Below are 17,392 nucleotides of genomic sequence, written 5' to 3'. Positions count from 1 at the left end.
CCATATCTGCCTTGGTTATTTATTCTATGGCGCCGCTGCCGTAAGGCATCCTATGCATGAATGGATGGATGCTATGATCGTGCGTCCCCTTTAAAACGGGGTGGTGGGTTGCGCCACCAAGCTCTGCCGAGGAGGCGTGTGCCATGGAGGTTTTTTCCTTCCTCCATGGCGTGTGCCCTGCCAGATCTGGATATCTGGATGGTGTTTTTGCAAGGACAACTGATTGGGGCGCGCCCGCGCGCAGCTGTATGAATGGTAGAAATGCTGGAAACAGTGGCGTAGCCAGAAATTATGTTCGGGGGGGGCTCACCATGGAGGGGCTCACGTTGCAGCGCGGCCTCCTCCTTACAGAATTTGTCGAGGGATCAAATACATGAATAAAACTTGCATTGCCATTGCATATTAGATGCTGCAAACGAATTATTCAAGCGCTACGCACTGTCACGTAAAATATGTCTTTTTTCATAAAAGAATATATTCGTATGTCCCAAACATTGTGGCAGACATAACTGATATCAATGCTTCCGCGTTTTTTTTTTCTTTGTTTTTCTTTTTGTCTATTTAATAAATATGGAAATCACACGAACTTTAGAACTATATCTGTTCGAAACCAGCAAATCTGTGCATGAAGCTGATATGAAAAACGTAAAGGCCATGAAAAGAACAAGTTGAAGACAAATATTTTGATGAATGTTTATCATTCAAGAACCTTGTTTACATTTTTGTACATATGCAACGACCAGGGAAAAACCTCAATGACGCTGTCCTTTGTTGCAATAGATTGCGCAGGAGCAGCTGTTACCGGTCGTGTATTTTAATTACACCGAGATTATAGTCGCAACAGTGAGTATATATAAAAAGCAGGAGTTCTGCAAAATATACATTACAAATGCGAAGATAGAAAGGAATATACAAATGCGAAGACACAACTTGATAAAGGGCAAAGAAGTGTCGCTGGAAACAAAGTTCACTGCTTGTATACACAAAACCTCGCAACAAGATATTTAAATATACGTATAAGTCTCCAATAAATATACGCATTTAAGCTAACGTCACTGTATATAATGCGTCAAAAAGACAAATAAACATGTTGCGCAGTCACATATAGTAAACTTTACGCATAGAAAGACAGACGATCCAGGCAAGAACAAAACTATGTTCGCAGAAATCGCTATATGTACTTGGGCCATGCGGCGGTGGCGACAGCACCATATGGGTAGAATAATAGAGGAATAATGCAGAAATCAGTACGAAAATTAAAGAAGGGTATTGCTTCGGTTCAAAAAAGAAGTAAAAGCAGGTAGCTAAAAAGGAAGGCCAAACGAAAGCCACAGATGATGTGGTAAGTAGAACTACCCAATATCCTAGTTTGTTTGTTGGGAAACGCCGCGTGGGCCTGGCTTTCAATGAGCAAGGTCGGTCAAAATTGGTTATTGATGTCCTCGTAATTTTAGTATTCGCATGATAATTTTTATCACGATGCTAACTGTTAGAATAAACGGTGAAAATTTCTGCGGTTTTAAAAGCTAATGAACAGTCATACGTTCTCATAATTACGAGTTTATGAAGCTGAAGGACAGTAGCGCACCCAGGATCTCTGCCTGGGGGGGGGGGGGGGGGGGGGGGGGGTTAACAGTTTGTCAATACCATCTAAACAGCACTAATTTCAATTTCTTCACGGGAAATTGTCAAAAAATGCGCTTTTTGCGTACTCGCAGACGATTATGCCTCTTACATCTTAGTTTCAGCACTCAAAGGCGCAAGGAAAGAAAAGGGGTTATAAAAAAGGGTGGGTTACCTCGGCCCACGGAGTAAGATAAGACAGGAGCGCCGACTCCGCTCGTCTGGAAGGGACACATTCTGCAACGCCGGCTCCTGCTTCACAGCGTGTTCGCCAGGCGGCGCTACGAATGAAGAAAAACTCTGCAGCGGAGAGGAGCAAAGGCGCGGGAGCTCTCTCGCGGCGCCTGCTTGCCTACAGTGTACTAGAACTGTATGCTTGCCTATCCGTTTTGTCGTCTGCTCCGCGCACGCCCTGACGCCTGTAGTGCGCATAGCTCTTGCGGTTCACGGAGTGACGTTAGCAGGAGAAACAAGTCATGTATCATGTTATTTAATTTATTTTGTACAGGCCAAATGCAGGGCATTTGTCAGGTGGCCTACATGAAACTTTACAAGGCACAGGAACAGAAAATAAACAAAGATGGAGAGAAAAACTATAGCAAATGGTAAGGCGATATAACGGCAGTTCGGGTGGTCTCAAGCAATGAAAGACGACAGCGAAAAGAAGTTTTTACGCAAAAGCTGACGTTTATCACTCTTTTTTATCTGAGCACGCATCAAGTGCTAAGATGCTTCGCTTGCTTCTTTGCTTCTCGCGGTGCTTTTCGTGTCGCCCGGTTCTCTTGCGAGCAGAATCGCCACATTCTCATTAAACATAATAATTACGAATTCCTGCCAGTGTTTCCTGCTCATTATTTCACAAGAGAAGCTCTGATTATGTGTCTGCATAACTGGGGGAATCATCTCGATGGCAAGGCTGAGAATTTACAGGGTAGCCAGCCGGTATTAACACTGGCTAACCTCCTTGTCTTTCTTCACCTTTCTCTCTCTCTACATTGCGGCATGTGTCTGGGCAAGGAAAGGCACCTGCACTGTGTGTAGTTGAAGAGAAATTTAAATTGAGCTCCTCCCGTCCTTCCGCATTGGCGTCTTCTGCACTCTAAGAAGTATTCCGGGGAAAACGGGAGTAACTGCACAGTTAGTCCAAAAAAGGGCACTTTCGTCCCTCAAGGGAGTAACTGCAGGAGTGTGCGTGGCGTGTGCAAATTTTGGAGAGTAAGTGTACGATCCCTGGTCCGAAAGAGAGCAACGGCGAGGACGAACTGCAACAGTTACTCCCCATGCACTTTGCTGTTTTCGTCCGTCTCGTGGATAGATGCGGCGAACGCGGTATTGTATATATATCATGAATAGTTGGAAGTTCGTGTACTGTCTATCTGAACTAGATGTAAAGCAGCACTTTGCATCTTCGTGAGAAAATTGCCTGAAATTTAAAAGGTGGAATCTGAGGAGCCGTGCACTTCGTGTGCGTGCACACCATAAGTGAACGATACGCATTAAGCGCGCAAGTCATAAATGGATTGCCAGATTTTCTTGGCCAGTAGTACCTAAGGAGTTCCTTTCGTTCCAAGGAGATTATAAACTTAACTGAAGCGACGTGTAGCTCTAGGGGCACGCTAAGCGATAGAGAAGTTGTCCTCTGTCGTCTTGCGTGCCCCGTTTGCGCTCGCTACACGAAGATCACGTAATGTCTCAGTTTATAAATCACCGTAAGAATAATCGGGCAGCTTTCTTCATGTAGTCGCTTAGATAAGAGGACGTGAGTTCGAATCCTACTTGCCCGTGCGTTTTTCTTTTCGCCCAGTAATTTTCTTTATTAGCGCATAAATGGCTAATTTAATTAATTCCATCTTCGAGGAGCATCGCAAAGGATAACCGTTACTCCCTTGACGAGCATCGGAAAAGAGCAACTGTTAGTCCTCCGCATGGGGAGTAACAGTTCATCCCCTCTCACTTACCCCCTAAAGGGAGGAATGGTTGTGGCAGATCAGTTCCTCCCCTAAAGGAGTAACCTCAATACCCCATTTCCTCTTCTTCTTAGAGTGTGGTTCCTCCTGGCATTCAGCATCATTGAGCTACGCCAGGCTTTCCTAAAAAAATGAAGGAACTGCTCCGCTTCGAAGTCGAGGCACTTTCTTTAGATCTAGTAGGACATCACCTTTGTCTTTGCTGAAGTAACTATCAAAAATAAGCTGCTTCTCGAAGTGTCGCGCACATATTTTGTCCATTGCTTTAAGCGCTCGCTTATTTGAGGCATTTTTGACGCCACTGGTGGAGTAGTTGAAGATCAGATGGCGAAGCGAAGAGCGAAAACTTCTCGCGTCCTTTGCCATACCCAGATTTACAGCCGGGAACAAAACACTGTCCTGTTGCTCAGTCTCTTCACGCACAAGTATCAAGATACCTTGTTCCGTCAGACATGAATAAACATACTGCAGACATGGTAAACAAAGCGAGGAAGACGAAAATTTCCCACCTTCGCTTCCGCGCAGACGTAGAGGAGTGAAAAATGTCGCAGTTTCACCTGAAAGGCGAAGCATCAATTGCGATAGCAAATTTGTAGAGAGCTATACGGAGTAATGATATTAGCTTTATCAACTGTATGAACTTGGACATGCAGCAGCACCGGCAACACGCAGAACTGTTGTCGACGCCGTCGGCGTTTTGCCCGCGTTCGCTCAAAATGCGTGTGGCGTTGGTGACTGTTGCCGGAGCCTCTGATGTAAATAGGCACTTGGTGTCGCAGCTAAACGTCGCCTCCCTCCCCGCTCCCCCACGGCCTCTCGTGCGTCGTAAGAAGGCGCGTTTGCTCTACATATATGGTGATTGTAAAGGAGGAAAGAGACGCCTACTTCTGCAGCCCTTAAGCGAGCACGGCGCAGAACACGCGTTTGTTCTCCGCCGTGCGTTCACTCCCCGTGAAAGCGCGCGCCCCTCGCGCCCTTTCACTCGCACATACAGCGTTCGGCGCGCGGCGACAATTTCATCTCCATTGACGTCATACGGAACCTCACGGCGACGGCGACGCCGACGGCAGAAATCTGCTTTTTGAGTGTCCATATAATTGCTATCGCAATAAAACAAGTACTTCTGTTGTGTTTTTTTTTTGTACAGCATCATTTATCGTCTGTTCCCTCTAAAGACATCTAAAAATGTTTCGTATGCGTGCATAAAAGCGCTACCGCGTGTTTATGTGCGTTTTTGTTATTCGTGCGCACATATTTTTTGTGTTTCATTGCTGTCAAATTGAGACGGCCGAGGGTCCACGTTTGTAGCAGACGACACACTCTACGCGTGCCGCGCTGCCAGTTCTGCGCCGCCGTCGCCGCCGCCGGTCTCCGCCACTCAGCGCATGCGCACATGGAAGCAAGCTGTTGAGTGTTTTCCGCGCGCCTCGACAGATGGCGCTACGCAATGTATAATTTGCGTTGCACGGTTTGTCCCGAGCGAATGCGTTGCGCGGCGGCGGAGTCGGCGCTCCTGTCTATCTTACTCCGTGCCTCGGCCTCAGGGGGGGGGTTCCTCACTTTAACATTTTTTTTTTAATTTCTGCTGAGAACGCCACGCACAGACACAATATATTTAAATATATACAAAGGACAAAGTTTATTATATTTTTTTAAGAGAAGGAGGTAGCCAACGAAATGAATAGCCTATACCTAGAGAATGAATATGTTGATGTATGTTCACTTCACTTCAAATTACTTTGCGTGGTTTTTTGACACTGAAAAGAACCTGCAGACTTCAGTGACCCCTTCGGCAGAGTCTTCTATCAACGACGCGTGAAAAGCATGTGAGTGGTATGTGTCTCAATATTGATTCTCTTTCCAGTAGGCAATGCTAATGACTGGCGAAAAAATAAAATAAAAAAGCTCTTCTAATTATATACAACATTTACGCATTAGGGATGGAAACATCGCCTCTTGCATGCATAGGCCATAAATACGGGGTGTTTCAGCAAACACTTTCAAACATTTTTTTAAAGGTTGCCTGTGGCAGATAGCACAATTCTAGTTCATGAGCTGGTCGACTCGAAGAGGTGGACATTACTTGCACAAAAAATTGAAATGCATAATCGACTAATTAAAAAATCACCAATTAGGTTTTTAACATAATAACTTATGGCCAATGTTGCAATTTACAAATTCCAGCCGTGGAGTTCGCAAGGCGGATGCACTTGGAACTAATTCTCAGGATGGCACCACTTTCGAGGTATTAATTCCCGAACATTGCGGAGAAATGCATTGGCGTTCCAGTTACTCTTGCGCTTACCCGCCGTGGTTGTTTAGTGGCTATGGTGTTGGACTGCTAAGCATGAGGTCGCGGGATCAAATCACGGCCACGGCGGCTGCATTTCGATGGGGCGAAATGCTAGAACACCCGTATACTTAGATTAATTAAGGTGCACGTTAAAGAACCCCAGGTGGTCTAAATTATTCCAGAGTCCTCCACTACGGCGTGCCTCATAATCAGATCGTGGTTTTGGCACGTAAAACCCCATAATTTGTTCTATTCATAGTTTTGTGCTTCAATGCATAAAACGACGTTTTGTTGAGAAAGTGACTGGCACGCCAATGTATTTCTCCACAAAGTTAGAGAATAATATCTCGACAACGGTGTCAGCCTGAGATTTAGTTCAAAGTGGATCCGCACTCCACGGCTAGAATTTGTAAATTGCAACATGGGCCATCAGGTAATTAGCTAAAAACTTAATTGGTTAATTTTGTTAATTAGTCAATTATGCATTTCAATTTTTTGTGCAAGTAATGCCCGCCTGTTCGAGTAGACGAGCATGAACTAGAATTGTACTATCTGCCTCAGGCCACCTTTAAATATTTTGGAAACTCTTCGCTGAAACACCTTGCATATAGAATTCACTCGGTAACCGAAATGATGCCAAGCCGGATTCACTCAAAATCCGAATAACTAGAAGTCTAGAAGTGATGCGCAGCAGCGCTTACACTCTTGCATGCCCCAACGCTAACACCCGCAAAGCTCTTTGGGGCCCCAAACTTTTGGGGCCCCTATTCTAAAACTCTCTACCACTTAACACGTGTCCTGTGCGGACAGAAGGCACCAGAACATTTGTGACTGGGTCGCTCGTGTGTGTTGAGGGCGGCAGTGTTCTGAGTTTTCTATTAAGCGTGCGTATGATTAGTTAAAGCAGAAGCGGTTTCTTGTATAGGTTCTTGTGAGTGCGTAAATTACGCAAGTTTAATTTTGTTGTTCACTTAAGATATGTCCTGTGTGGACGAAAGGAAGAAACCTGCCTGAGCGTTATAAATCGTCTGCTTGAGACGCAAGAAGGCATGGGGAATAGTGCCCCCAAAATTCGAGCGGTTTTGATTATATGTCAATAGATTTGACGAGGCTGTTCAGTGGCACCATTACGTACGATAAGTAGGCCACTGTGATAGAGTATGAACAGGCTGTTCATGAAGTTAGGCAGCATACTGTGTTTTGAAGCATAGGTTATTTGTGGCCTTTGATTAAGCTTTACGTGTTACATTCCTTCATTTGAATAACGAGGTATGGCTTAGTATTATGGCCTGGAAGTCATCCTCGTAGCATCAAAACTCCGCTTGCCTATGATTAAAATGGTTGTTTCCATTGATTGTTCCGTTTCCTCCCGATTCTTTTGCGACGACAATAGCATTCTGGGCTTGTCGGCATTCGGAGAGGTATGGAAAGCTGTTTAGAAAGGTGGTTGGGACTGCTGTATCAAAATTGGGTAAAGAAAAGAAAAGCACAGGGTTGATTTTGATAGAGTAATAGCCTGGCGAGTCAGGGGTGAAGAGCCTGCGCTTGCACGTGGTGCAGCGCTATGTTGTTTCGTTTGTTTGACGTACGTTCTCCAGGGCCCGGGATCCAGAAATTCGTCACACGAGGCTCGTCGCCAGTACTAGAGGCTTCATCAACGTTCTTCATTGCCAGCGAATTGAGTTCACCGGCCATTCCGAACTTCCGGGGCGAGGAGGAGCTGTTAGATACGGACCCTTTCCAGGAATCACCCAAGTTTCCCCACCACCTTAAAAAGGTCGTCGCCTTCCAATTATGGGGCACCGAGGCGTGTCAACCACGCTACCGGACCCGTCAGACAGGTTGGCGACTCCTACCTCACGCACCGCACGTCGAGCTATTGTCTCTCCCCCTGCTTGACTCTTCCCAAAAGTGGAACGGGAGGCTGGCACGGTTCCAGGAAGGAAGCCTTGGTCAAGTGCAAAGCGGTTTTGCGGCTCTGTTGGGCCGTTCCGAGAACATCCCGTCTCCTTCAGCCCGGGCGCTTCCAGGCGAGGAGGCAAAGCCGGAGGTAAATCAGCCATCGGACAATGAAGCCCTCGGAGCGTCCCCATTGGCCGAATATGACGGCACTTGCACGGGCCAATACCAGGGGAGAAAAATGACGACACCTGAGCTGGCTCGACGATTGGCCAAAAATGACGAGACCCCGAGAGACCGAAGGGGTTAAAAGAGCGACAAATCGAGGAGAGGAGAGCTCTTCTTGCCACGGGCCGCAGCGTCCGATATGCTGCCGGCCGTCGATCACTGTATGACTGTTCCTTATTTTGTATTTTAATCACTGTACATAATGTAAATAAATCCCTCCTGTTTCTCCCAAGTCCGCCTCAACGACCCCCAACTCCCGCAACCAACGCCTACCAGATCTAATAACTGGTGGCAGCGACAAGGATGAACCTTCGACCGAAGCAGAGATGCAATAACCCGTCGTTATCGTTGACGCCGTCGCTGACGTTATCGCCGGTGTTGTCGGGCTTGTTGTTGGCGGCGTCGACGACGAACGCGCTCCAAAGAACCCGCAAGGCGTTCGTGCGATGCGCCGCGTTACGCATGTTCCCGACCGTGGTTAAGTTGTTGTCGAACCACAGCCGGTCGCACACGTCGCAGCTGTGCCCGAAGCTCCGGTCCAGGAACTCGCGTTTGAAGCGCGCGTCGGCACCCCCAAAGTCCCGTTGACGTTGCCCGACGGCTTCCGCGTCAGCGCCCTCCGGGGCGACGGGCTCCGCGGCGGCGGCGGCGCGCACACCGCGAACGCCCGGAACCGTTCCAGCGAAGCGGCGTCCGCGTCGTCGATGTTGCTGACGACGGGGATGACGCGCGCCAACGCGACGCGACGTCAGGAAATGTCCACGGATATTTGAAAATCATGCACAATTTATTGGTCCAGGCATCCGCCGCCGAGACTCAACCACGACGCTTCGCGCGCTGCACATGTGCTGCAAGCGTGATGCGGGAGAGGAGGAGTGGGGGAGAGGGCGCACCTGTGCTCGAGCTGTTGCGGACGGACGGCGCACGCTACATACGAGTTAAAGCAACGCCTTGGTTAAAGAAATGCTCTGCATTTAAAATACTGTGGTGGCGCTGCGATCGAAGTGGATTGGGCCGCATCAAGGTCGCGCCGTTGGAAACTGCTGGCGATACTACACGGCAGGGTCATTCGTTCTATTTCGCGCGCTGGTATTTGGGTTCAGACCGTTCAAATGGTGTTCATAATTGCATATAACATGTATTTATGCCTTATGAATAAATTCCTTTCTTTCTCTTCTTTATTTAATTTTTTTATGCTGCTCGGTGATTGCGCGTGCATTGCGTCCGCAGTGTCGGCTTTCATTCTACTATGTTGTTGTACAGTTCCCTTTGTAAAACAATTATTTTTCTCGTTCTTCAAGCAGCATGCATCACTCGCGTGCATTGTTCTCATATATTTTGCCATCAGTAGGTCTTGCGAAACGCAGACGGAGAAACATGTAACCTTCGATCCTGCTTGCCGCTTCAAACAAGTAAACCATATCCGCCCCATCCGGCGCCTTGTACTCAAATTTACGGGAAGCATTGTTATAGATTAAAAAAAGAGTAAACTGCAGCGCAACATTACGTTCAAGTTTCCGCCTTCCTCGCGTAACAGGATGCGGGTCATTTATAGCTGTCGGACCTCAAGCGCCGAAAACGGTTTTAGTTAGTGATTCTATATGCTAATCTTTGGCCGTAAGCCGTACGTGGAATTTTTTACCGTCGATACTTCAAAAAAGAAAAAAAAAGAAAAATAAAAGACCTTTTCACAAACCGATGTTTGAGCAGCGCCATTGGCCGACACGGGCGACGTCTAGCGTCAGTACATGTTATGCCGCCATTTTGGACTGTGCGCCTTGCGAGAGCAGGCCGGCCGCACTTCGGTTGTGTGATCTTCGCCGCGCATTATTTCGATTGTTTTATTCCGCTTCGCTTGTCTTGTGCCGCTTGACTTGTTACATGTTTCACGTGCTCGCGTGAGCGCTCAGTGTAGTGTGCCATGGCAACAGCAAGCCCAGCCAGTGGATGTGGTGTTTCGTCGTCGGTAGCGGCGGTAGCCGCGTCTGCTTCGTCGAGACCTGGCGTGCTAATCAGCGGTATATGTCATTGTTATTGCTGGGCACTTGTGACCGTATCGTCGATTGAATCTGATCACCATTACGTTTCGCGGTTGAGGGTTGCCTCATTTAGCGAAAGCAGGCGCGTACGTAGCTGTCGGGCAATGCTTAGAACCAGGCGCCGGCGGCCCGACGACGCGTGTCAGTGGTCGGTAGATATGCGGTGGTTACTCCATACGCTTCCGACGCAACTGAACAGCTCAATCATGCACAATTTATTGGATCTGGTGCAGTGCAGGGTGCTTATAACCAAATGTCAAAGCATAAGCGTGGCGATCGAGCAGCGCGGTATACCTGCAGCGAACCGATGCGCGACAGTGATCACCTATGCCAGCGCAACTGATACAGCCCATGTGCTACATTTTTATTTTAGTATTTATTTATTTATACATACTGTCAATCCCAATAGGGATTATAACATGACTTGTTATAAATATATATTTGTTTACCTATTTTTTACGTTTGTTTACCTGGAATGGCTTTTCTTTCGAATGTCTGAATTTGGAACAAGCTTCGCTCACGGTGAACCTTAACGTAGATCGTGCGCGAAGTTTGTATTGAAGATATCGCGTACGGCAAGAATTGTTCGTGTGCGCTATCTCTGAAACGAAATAAGCCAATAATATTGCAGCATTAGGGCCATCTCTGCTCTTTCTCTTGTTTCCCTTACACTTACACTTTCTCACTGTGCTATGTTCATAATAAAGTAATGTCGAGTCTTAACAATTGTCTAAATACATATGGATATGACTGTAAACCACTACTGACCGTGAGTGAAAAGCGCTTAGTGGTCAGCGAAGCAGTCACATGCACGCACGTATTTAACTTGATCGACTGTGCGATTTTTTTTTTTCGTTACTGTTATTCTTGCAAGCATGATGCTATTGTCCGCGTACCCATGCGAATACCGTTTTTTACGTTCTTACTTGCGCGGGCTCACATAGCGCGTTTCTACGCCACGCACAGTTAGCGCATTACGGTTCCCGAACTCTAGCAATGGCGCTAGGCCGCGCTGATGAGGTTGACACGTTCGTTTTTGCATACTCTTGCTGCCCAAGCACATATACAACGCTCAAAGATGGGTGAGTTGCATGCAGCACCACACTGTTGAAGTTAATTACCTTTATGGGCAGGGCCGCGCAGGGTGCGTGTGAACGCGGAGACAATGTTTTGGTGGACACAGAGGCTGAATGCATTTTCCATTGGACACAATTTTTCCAGATGGTTGCGAAGTGTATTTACCGACTAGTTCTCTCGCAGAGTGCTCCAATTTGTCTTATACTGGTGTCACAAGGCCACTTTTGAAGCGATCATGACCGATCTGGATCGGAATATTCGACCGCGATTGGCTCCCTTCCGCAGATTGAGCAAAGAAGCCAATCGCGACCAAGAAATTCGACCCATATCGGGCTCGATCACGATCAAAAGTGCGCCGTGTGACCCCCGTAATAGGCACTGGAATGAAGTCGTGTTTGAAAGAATAACAAATCTAGCCTCTGCCACTACATACGAGAAAATATTGCATCGAAGAGCTGACAATTCTCGCAACCTAGTGGGAAATGTGCCGAAAAGAGTTTACCAAAATGCGTTATCTTACTGATGTGTGCATTGGTTGACATTAGACTGAAATGCCAAGTCTTCAGGTGATGCAGGAAACCGGCGAAGTGTGAACATGCCACATCGCGGCAGTGGTCTCGCGGAGTGCTGTGTTGTGGACACACTTAGTCCCCAAAATCGTTATTTTCCGCTGGTTGTTTGTGCACCCATAAACTGCACAGTGCTGGCCTGTAGACTTTTGATGAGTATATATGCATTATTTACGAGCGTAAGTCATTTGTGACAAAAATAAATGGAAACATCGAAGGAAATGTCCACGGATATTTGAAAATTCGGAGGGTCACCATCGCCGGACAGACGTACGAGGCATCCTCCTACCAGACTGCACCGGACGACACGTGCAAGGGAGTCATTCGCAACATTCCGCTCCACCACACGCAAGAAACGATAACCAGGTCTGTCGTCAACCCGAGAAACCCACTCGCACTGGCGGCGAAGCGCATTAAGGAAACCAGGACGGTGATCGTGGTCTTCGAAGGACACAAAGTTCCCAACCACGTGATGTACGGATGTGCATGGGTAGAGTGCTCGCTCTACAGGAAGCAGATCGCCATATGTCAGGCTTGCGGAAAACTAGGGCACCGAGCAGACGTATGCCCCACACCTGAGAAGCAGACTTGCAGGGGCTGCGGCATTGCAGACCCCGGAGCAGATCACGTTTGCGAAGAGGTCTCTTGCGCGTTGTGCGGCGAGAAACACCCCACGGCCAGCAACGAATGCAAGAACAGATACCAGGTCCCGTACGTGGTACGCAAGCGAAGAATCGAGAACAAGGAGGCAGCCATTGCGGCCAAGAAAATTCGAGATAAGGCGATGAGTCTCTTAAGGCACAACGACGCAGATGCGGCGCAGTTGCCAGACGGACCGCGCGAGCACAGAGGACGCTCTAGATCCAGAGGGAGCTCGGGATCCCGATCGGCCAGCAGAGGTCGCAGGAGCCGCTCCCGCACACCCGTACGGCACCCGGGAGCCGAGGCCGCTCCACCTCGGGGGTGCGCTTCGCACTCCCGGCCGGAGCCAACAGCTGGGCTCAGCGAGTCAAGGCGACAACGGGATGCCAGGCCTCCGCAACGGCGAGGACGCTGCCCACAAACCGCGGGCCGCTGAGGGACCAATCTCAGGTGAGCTTGCAAGCGCGGCCAGAGAATAATGTACACAAAGACATATTAGAAAGAATTAAAGCACTCGAGCACGAGAACGCTCAACTCGGACGCACAATGACAGAACTGGCTAACGAGAATAGATTGCTTAAAACGCAAACCAGCAAACCAAGCGCACAGACACAGGACACGCACATGGACACTTCACCCAGTCCGACTCCCCCCAGCGTAGCGGAATCAGAAACGGCTAGTCAAACCCCACCCGCGGGCACACCAGCCACCAAGAAACGCAAGGCCAAGACCACGGAAGGCGACACGCCTGCCAAGGACATAGACGGTAAATTGGACAAGATCCTTAGTACCCTAGGTCAACTCCAATTCGATGTCGAGTCGCTCAAGAAGGAACACGACAGACTAGTAGAGGCGGTCGACGGCCTAACGAGCTGGGTAGAAGTGATAGAGAAGGGCTTCGGCGCCAGGATCGAGACTCTCGAGAGAACCGTCTTTACTCACTCCACGGCACCGGTCACCCCCCCCCCCCCCCCCCCGCCTACCCTATGGTCAGAAGGAACACTGCAACAAGCGATATCGTTACACCCAAAACGGCGGTAAAGTCCGCAACCAAAGAAGAAAGCAAAAATAGAGAAGGCAAATAAGCGAGAACCAGCCGAAAGGCACCAAGCGCAAATTAGCAATCAAGGCAAGCTAATAATCTGGCAATGGAATTGTTAAGTTCGACGCAGTGGCGCACCGACGGGGGGGGGGGATTCGGGGGTTGTAACCCCCCCCCCCCCCCCTGAGGCCGACTTAAGCCCCCCCCTATTGTTTAACCCCTTTTCTTTCCTTACGCATTTGAGTACTGCAACTAAGATGTAAGACGCGCAATCGTCTGCACACTCGCAAAAAGCGATTTTTTTTTTACAATTTCCCGTTAAGAAATCGAAATTAGTGCTGTTTAGATGGTATCGGCAAACTGTCAACCCCCCCCCCCCCCCCCCCCTGGCAGAGATCCTGGGTGCGCTACTGGTTCGACGACCTTTACTTGGATATTTTACTTGTATGCATGAAAACTAACTAGGAGGACATTACAGAAACGTTTCCATATGTGTGTAGGTATGCATGAAAACTAACTAGGAGGACGTTACAGAAACGTTTCCATATGTGTGTAGCCCCCCCCCCCCCCCCCCCCTCACGGTGTCGGGGGAGCTGGACAAAGGATAAGAGGGCACGCGCCGGCAGCGCTCCTTGCGAGGCTAATGGGCAGATGGGAGTCGCGTCGCTCAGGTGGTCTTCGTCGCGTAGAGAAAGCCGCCGCCTGTGTTCAAGCAATTACACGGAGCATCCTCTAGTTTGCAGCTTGCTCGAGTGCATGGGCCTGGTAACAAGCGGATTCAAAATGGAAGGGAAATTCGTTTCCTGGCTTTTGTTGGTGTACTTTGTTGTTGCTGTTTGTTGTTACTGGTTTGTTTATTTTGATTTGTTCGTGTTTGCTTTGAAGTGAAACTACAATGTAAGGATTGGCCAGAGGAAAACGGGAAAGAGCGAAAACTGAAAGAAAACTGTTCGGCTGATTTGAGATAACCATTGGTTCGTGACAGTTGTGTGCTTGTAAAACTGCTTGTGATTGTTAGAGTTGTCCGGCCTACAATGCCGAGGGGCGGAGAAGAGAATTCTTGTGTGAACCGAATGGCTTAAAACGGGGAATTCGGCGATGTTTTGGGGGAGAGCGATGGGATAGCGATGAGAGAGCTGGAGTCGATGACTCCGCAAGCTGTTGGCGAAATGTACATATGTAAATAAACCTGTACACACAGAGGAGTTGTTGCGAGCCTGTATGCAACGTGTAGCCTGACAACGAACGGAAGATTGAGGGCTAGGAGCCCGGATCAACAAGGGTGCCATCAGGAGCGACGGACGAGCAACGGCCTGAACTCGAACAGCGGCACCCCCACCACCACGGAGGGAAACTTAACTGGAATTGTCGCGGGTTCCGCAACAAGAAATCGGTCCTGCAACAACACATCAAACACACTACAGACAAGCCGGACATCATACTCATTCAAGAGACCAACACCGACACACCCACACTTCCGGGATATGAAGCAATTGCCGTTCCACCCGCAAAAGCCTGCAGCGGTGTAGCGACGTTTGTTAGTAACAGGCTCGCGTGGGCCGAGATTGACAGAAGTAATCCCGACAGCAAATGCGAGCACTTGCTCATCGAAGTGTTTCCCAAAGGCAAAAAGGCCAAGAGCATGCATACTAGCACTCAACACATACAGTAGCCCGAACCACAAAACGCAAAGTTTCAGACGAATGTTGAAGAAGGCCAGGGACAAAGCCGGGGACAACTCGCTGATTACTGCCGGAGATTTCAACGCCCCAAACGTAGAATGGGGATACGGCGTCACCAGCGTCAAAGGCCTTGCCACTGACGCGGAAGAGATGGACCTCACCCTGATCACGTCCGCGCTCTACCCCACCAAGATGGGCAACTCGGTCTCGAGGGACATCACCCCAGACCTCACGTTTGTCCTCAACGTCGAGAGGGCCACCTGGCATAATACCGGCGAGGACCTCGGCAACGACCATTACATTGTAGAAACGTCAATAGCAATCGCCTCGAAACCACTCCGAAAGTGGGGATACACGGATTGGGATACGAAATTTAGACAGGTAAGAAAGGAACGTACCGAAAAGCCCGCTACACTAGAACAGTGGACGCACAAACTCGAGGACGCCCTCAAGGCGACCAAAGAAATAGAAACGGACGTCCTGACAATCGGGATGGATGCTAAGCTCGCTCACATGCTGGAAGCAAAAAGATCCATATTGCAGAGATGGCGTACCCAGAGACTCAATAGAAGACTCAGGAAAAAGATCTCACTTCTGAACAAGGACATTGAGAACCACTGTGCGGTACTCTCCCACCAACAATGGGACGAAGTATGCGCAAGGGCCGATGGCACCATGACATCGGGCAAAACCTGGAACCTGCTCAAACACCTTCTTAACAAGGGTCAAACCAAGAGCTCCCAGACCAAGGCGGCTGACAAGATAGCGAAACGCGACTTCAAAAACTCCAACGAGAAGGAATTTATGGCAAGACTTGCCGAAAGATACATGCCACTCACGAGCAGCCACGAAAACGAGGCCGAGGCACCCGGTTCCCCGTACACGAGAGCGGACAACCCCGACCTCGACGAACCCTTCCCCCTGGAAGAAATCAGGACCGTCCTTCAAAACCTGAACGGCACATCGGCCCCAGGTCCCGACGGCATTACTAACAAGGCCCTTCGTAACTTGGACGAAGACTCCATCCGGTTCCTAGCGGATCGAATCAATCAGGTCTGGGATTCCGGCAAGGTCCCGCCGGAATGGAAGCACGCCACTACGGTTCTCATCCCAAAGCCCAACAAGCCCTCGGGCGTCGAGAACCTTAGACCCACATCGCTCACGTCATGCGTGGGTAAGGCGGCGGAACACGCCGTTCAGAACAGAATCTCCAGATTCCTTGAAAACAAGGGACTGTTACCACACACCCTCATAGGATTTAGACCTGGTCTATCAACTCAAGACACCATGATTTTAATCAAGCACGAAATTATTGATGACCCCATTAGAAACGCCAAGGCCATTCTCGGGTTGGATCTCGAGAAAGCGTTTGATAACCTATCTCACCAATACATCGTGGACACCATTTCCGAACTCAACCTCGGAGCTAGATTCCACGCGTACGTCAAATCATTCTTGGATAATAAGACGGCTACGCTCCGATTTGCCGATCTCTCCACGGAGACACTCTCGCTGGCGAGCAAGGGCACCCCCCAAGGCTCGGTCATCTCCCCTATGCTTTTCAACCTTGCCATGGCGGGACAATTGCCGAGAAACTCGGACAGACCCATGGGCTCGAGCACACCATATACGCAGACGACATCACCATGTGGGTCTCCAAAGTAACCCCTGTTATGGTGCAGTACATCTTGCAAGAAGCAGTGAACACCGTAGAAGAATTTCTAATTCCCACAGGACTCGGATGCTCGCCTACCAAGTCGGAGCTGCTCGTACGCAGACACACGCAGAAGGGCCGAAGGCCATATTCAACAGACTTCGATTACAATCAGGAAATTACCGTACGAACCAATTCGGGACACGCCATCCCGTGCGTCGACAAAATCAGAGTCTTGGGTATGATAGTAGAGACTAAAGACGTCAATGCCTCTACGGTTCAGAAGCTCATCACCAAGACTAACAACGCTATCGGGCTCGTCAGAAGGATTGCCAATAGACACAGGGGCATCAAGGAACATAATCTCGTCAACCTCATACACGCGTTCGTCACCTGTCACTTCGCATACGTTGCGGCAATGCTCAATTGGTCAACATCCGAAAGAGACAGACTCAATGCGCAAATCAGAAAGGTCACCAAGCAAGCCCTCGGAATTCCGACCAGCACCAGCAACGAGAAGCTGGGGCACCTGGGCATGCACAACACCCTGGAAGAAATTGCCGAGGCCCAGCAGCGCGCCTAGCTTATTGCTAGGCTTTCGACGATGCCTCCGGGGCGCACGATCCTAGCGAAGCTAGGCTTTGCTCAAGGAAACATAGAAAAAAGATTTTGCGGAA

The sequence above is a fragment of the Dermacentor silvarum genome, chromosome 1 (genome assembly GCF_013339745.2).
Source record: "Dermacentor silvarum isolate Dsil-2018 chromosome 1, BIME_Dsil_1.4, whole genome shotgun sequence".
NCBI lineage: Eukaryota > Metazoa > Arthropoda > Arachnida > Ixodida > Ixodidae > Dermacentor > Dermacentor silvarum.
This window is presented reverse-complemented; position numbering follows the sequence as displayed.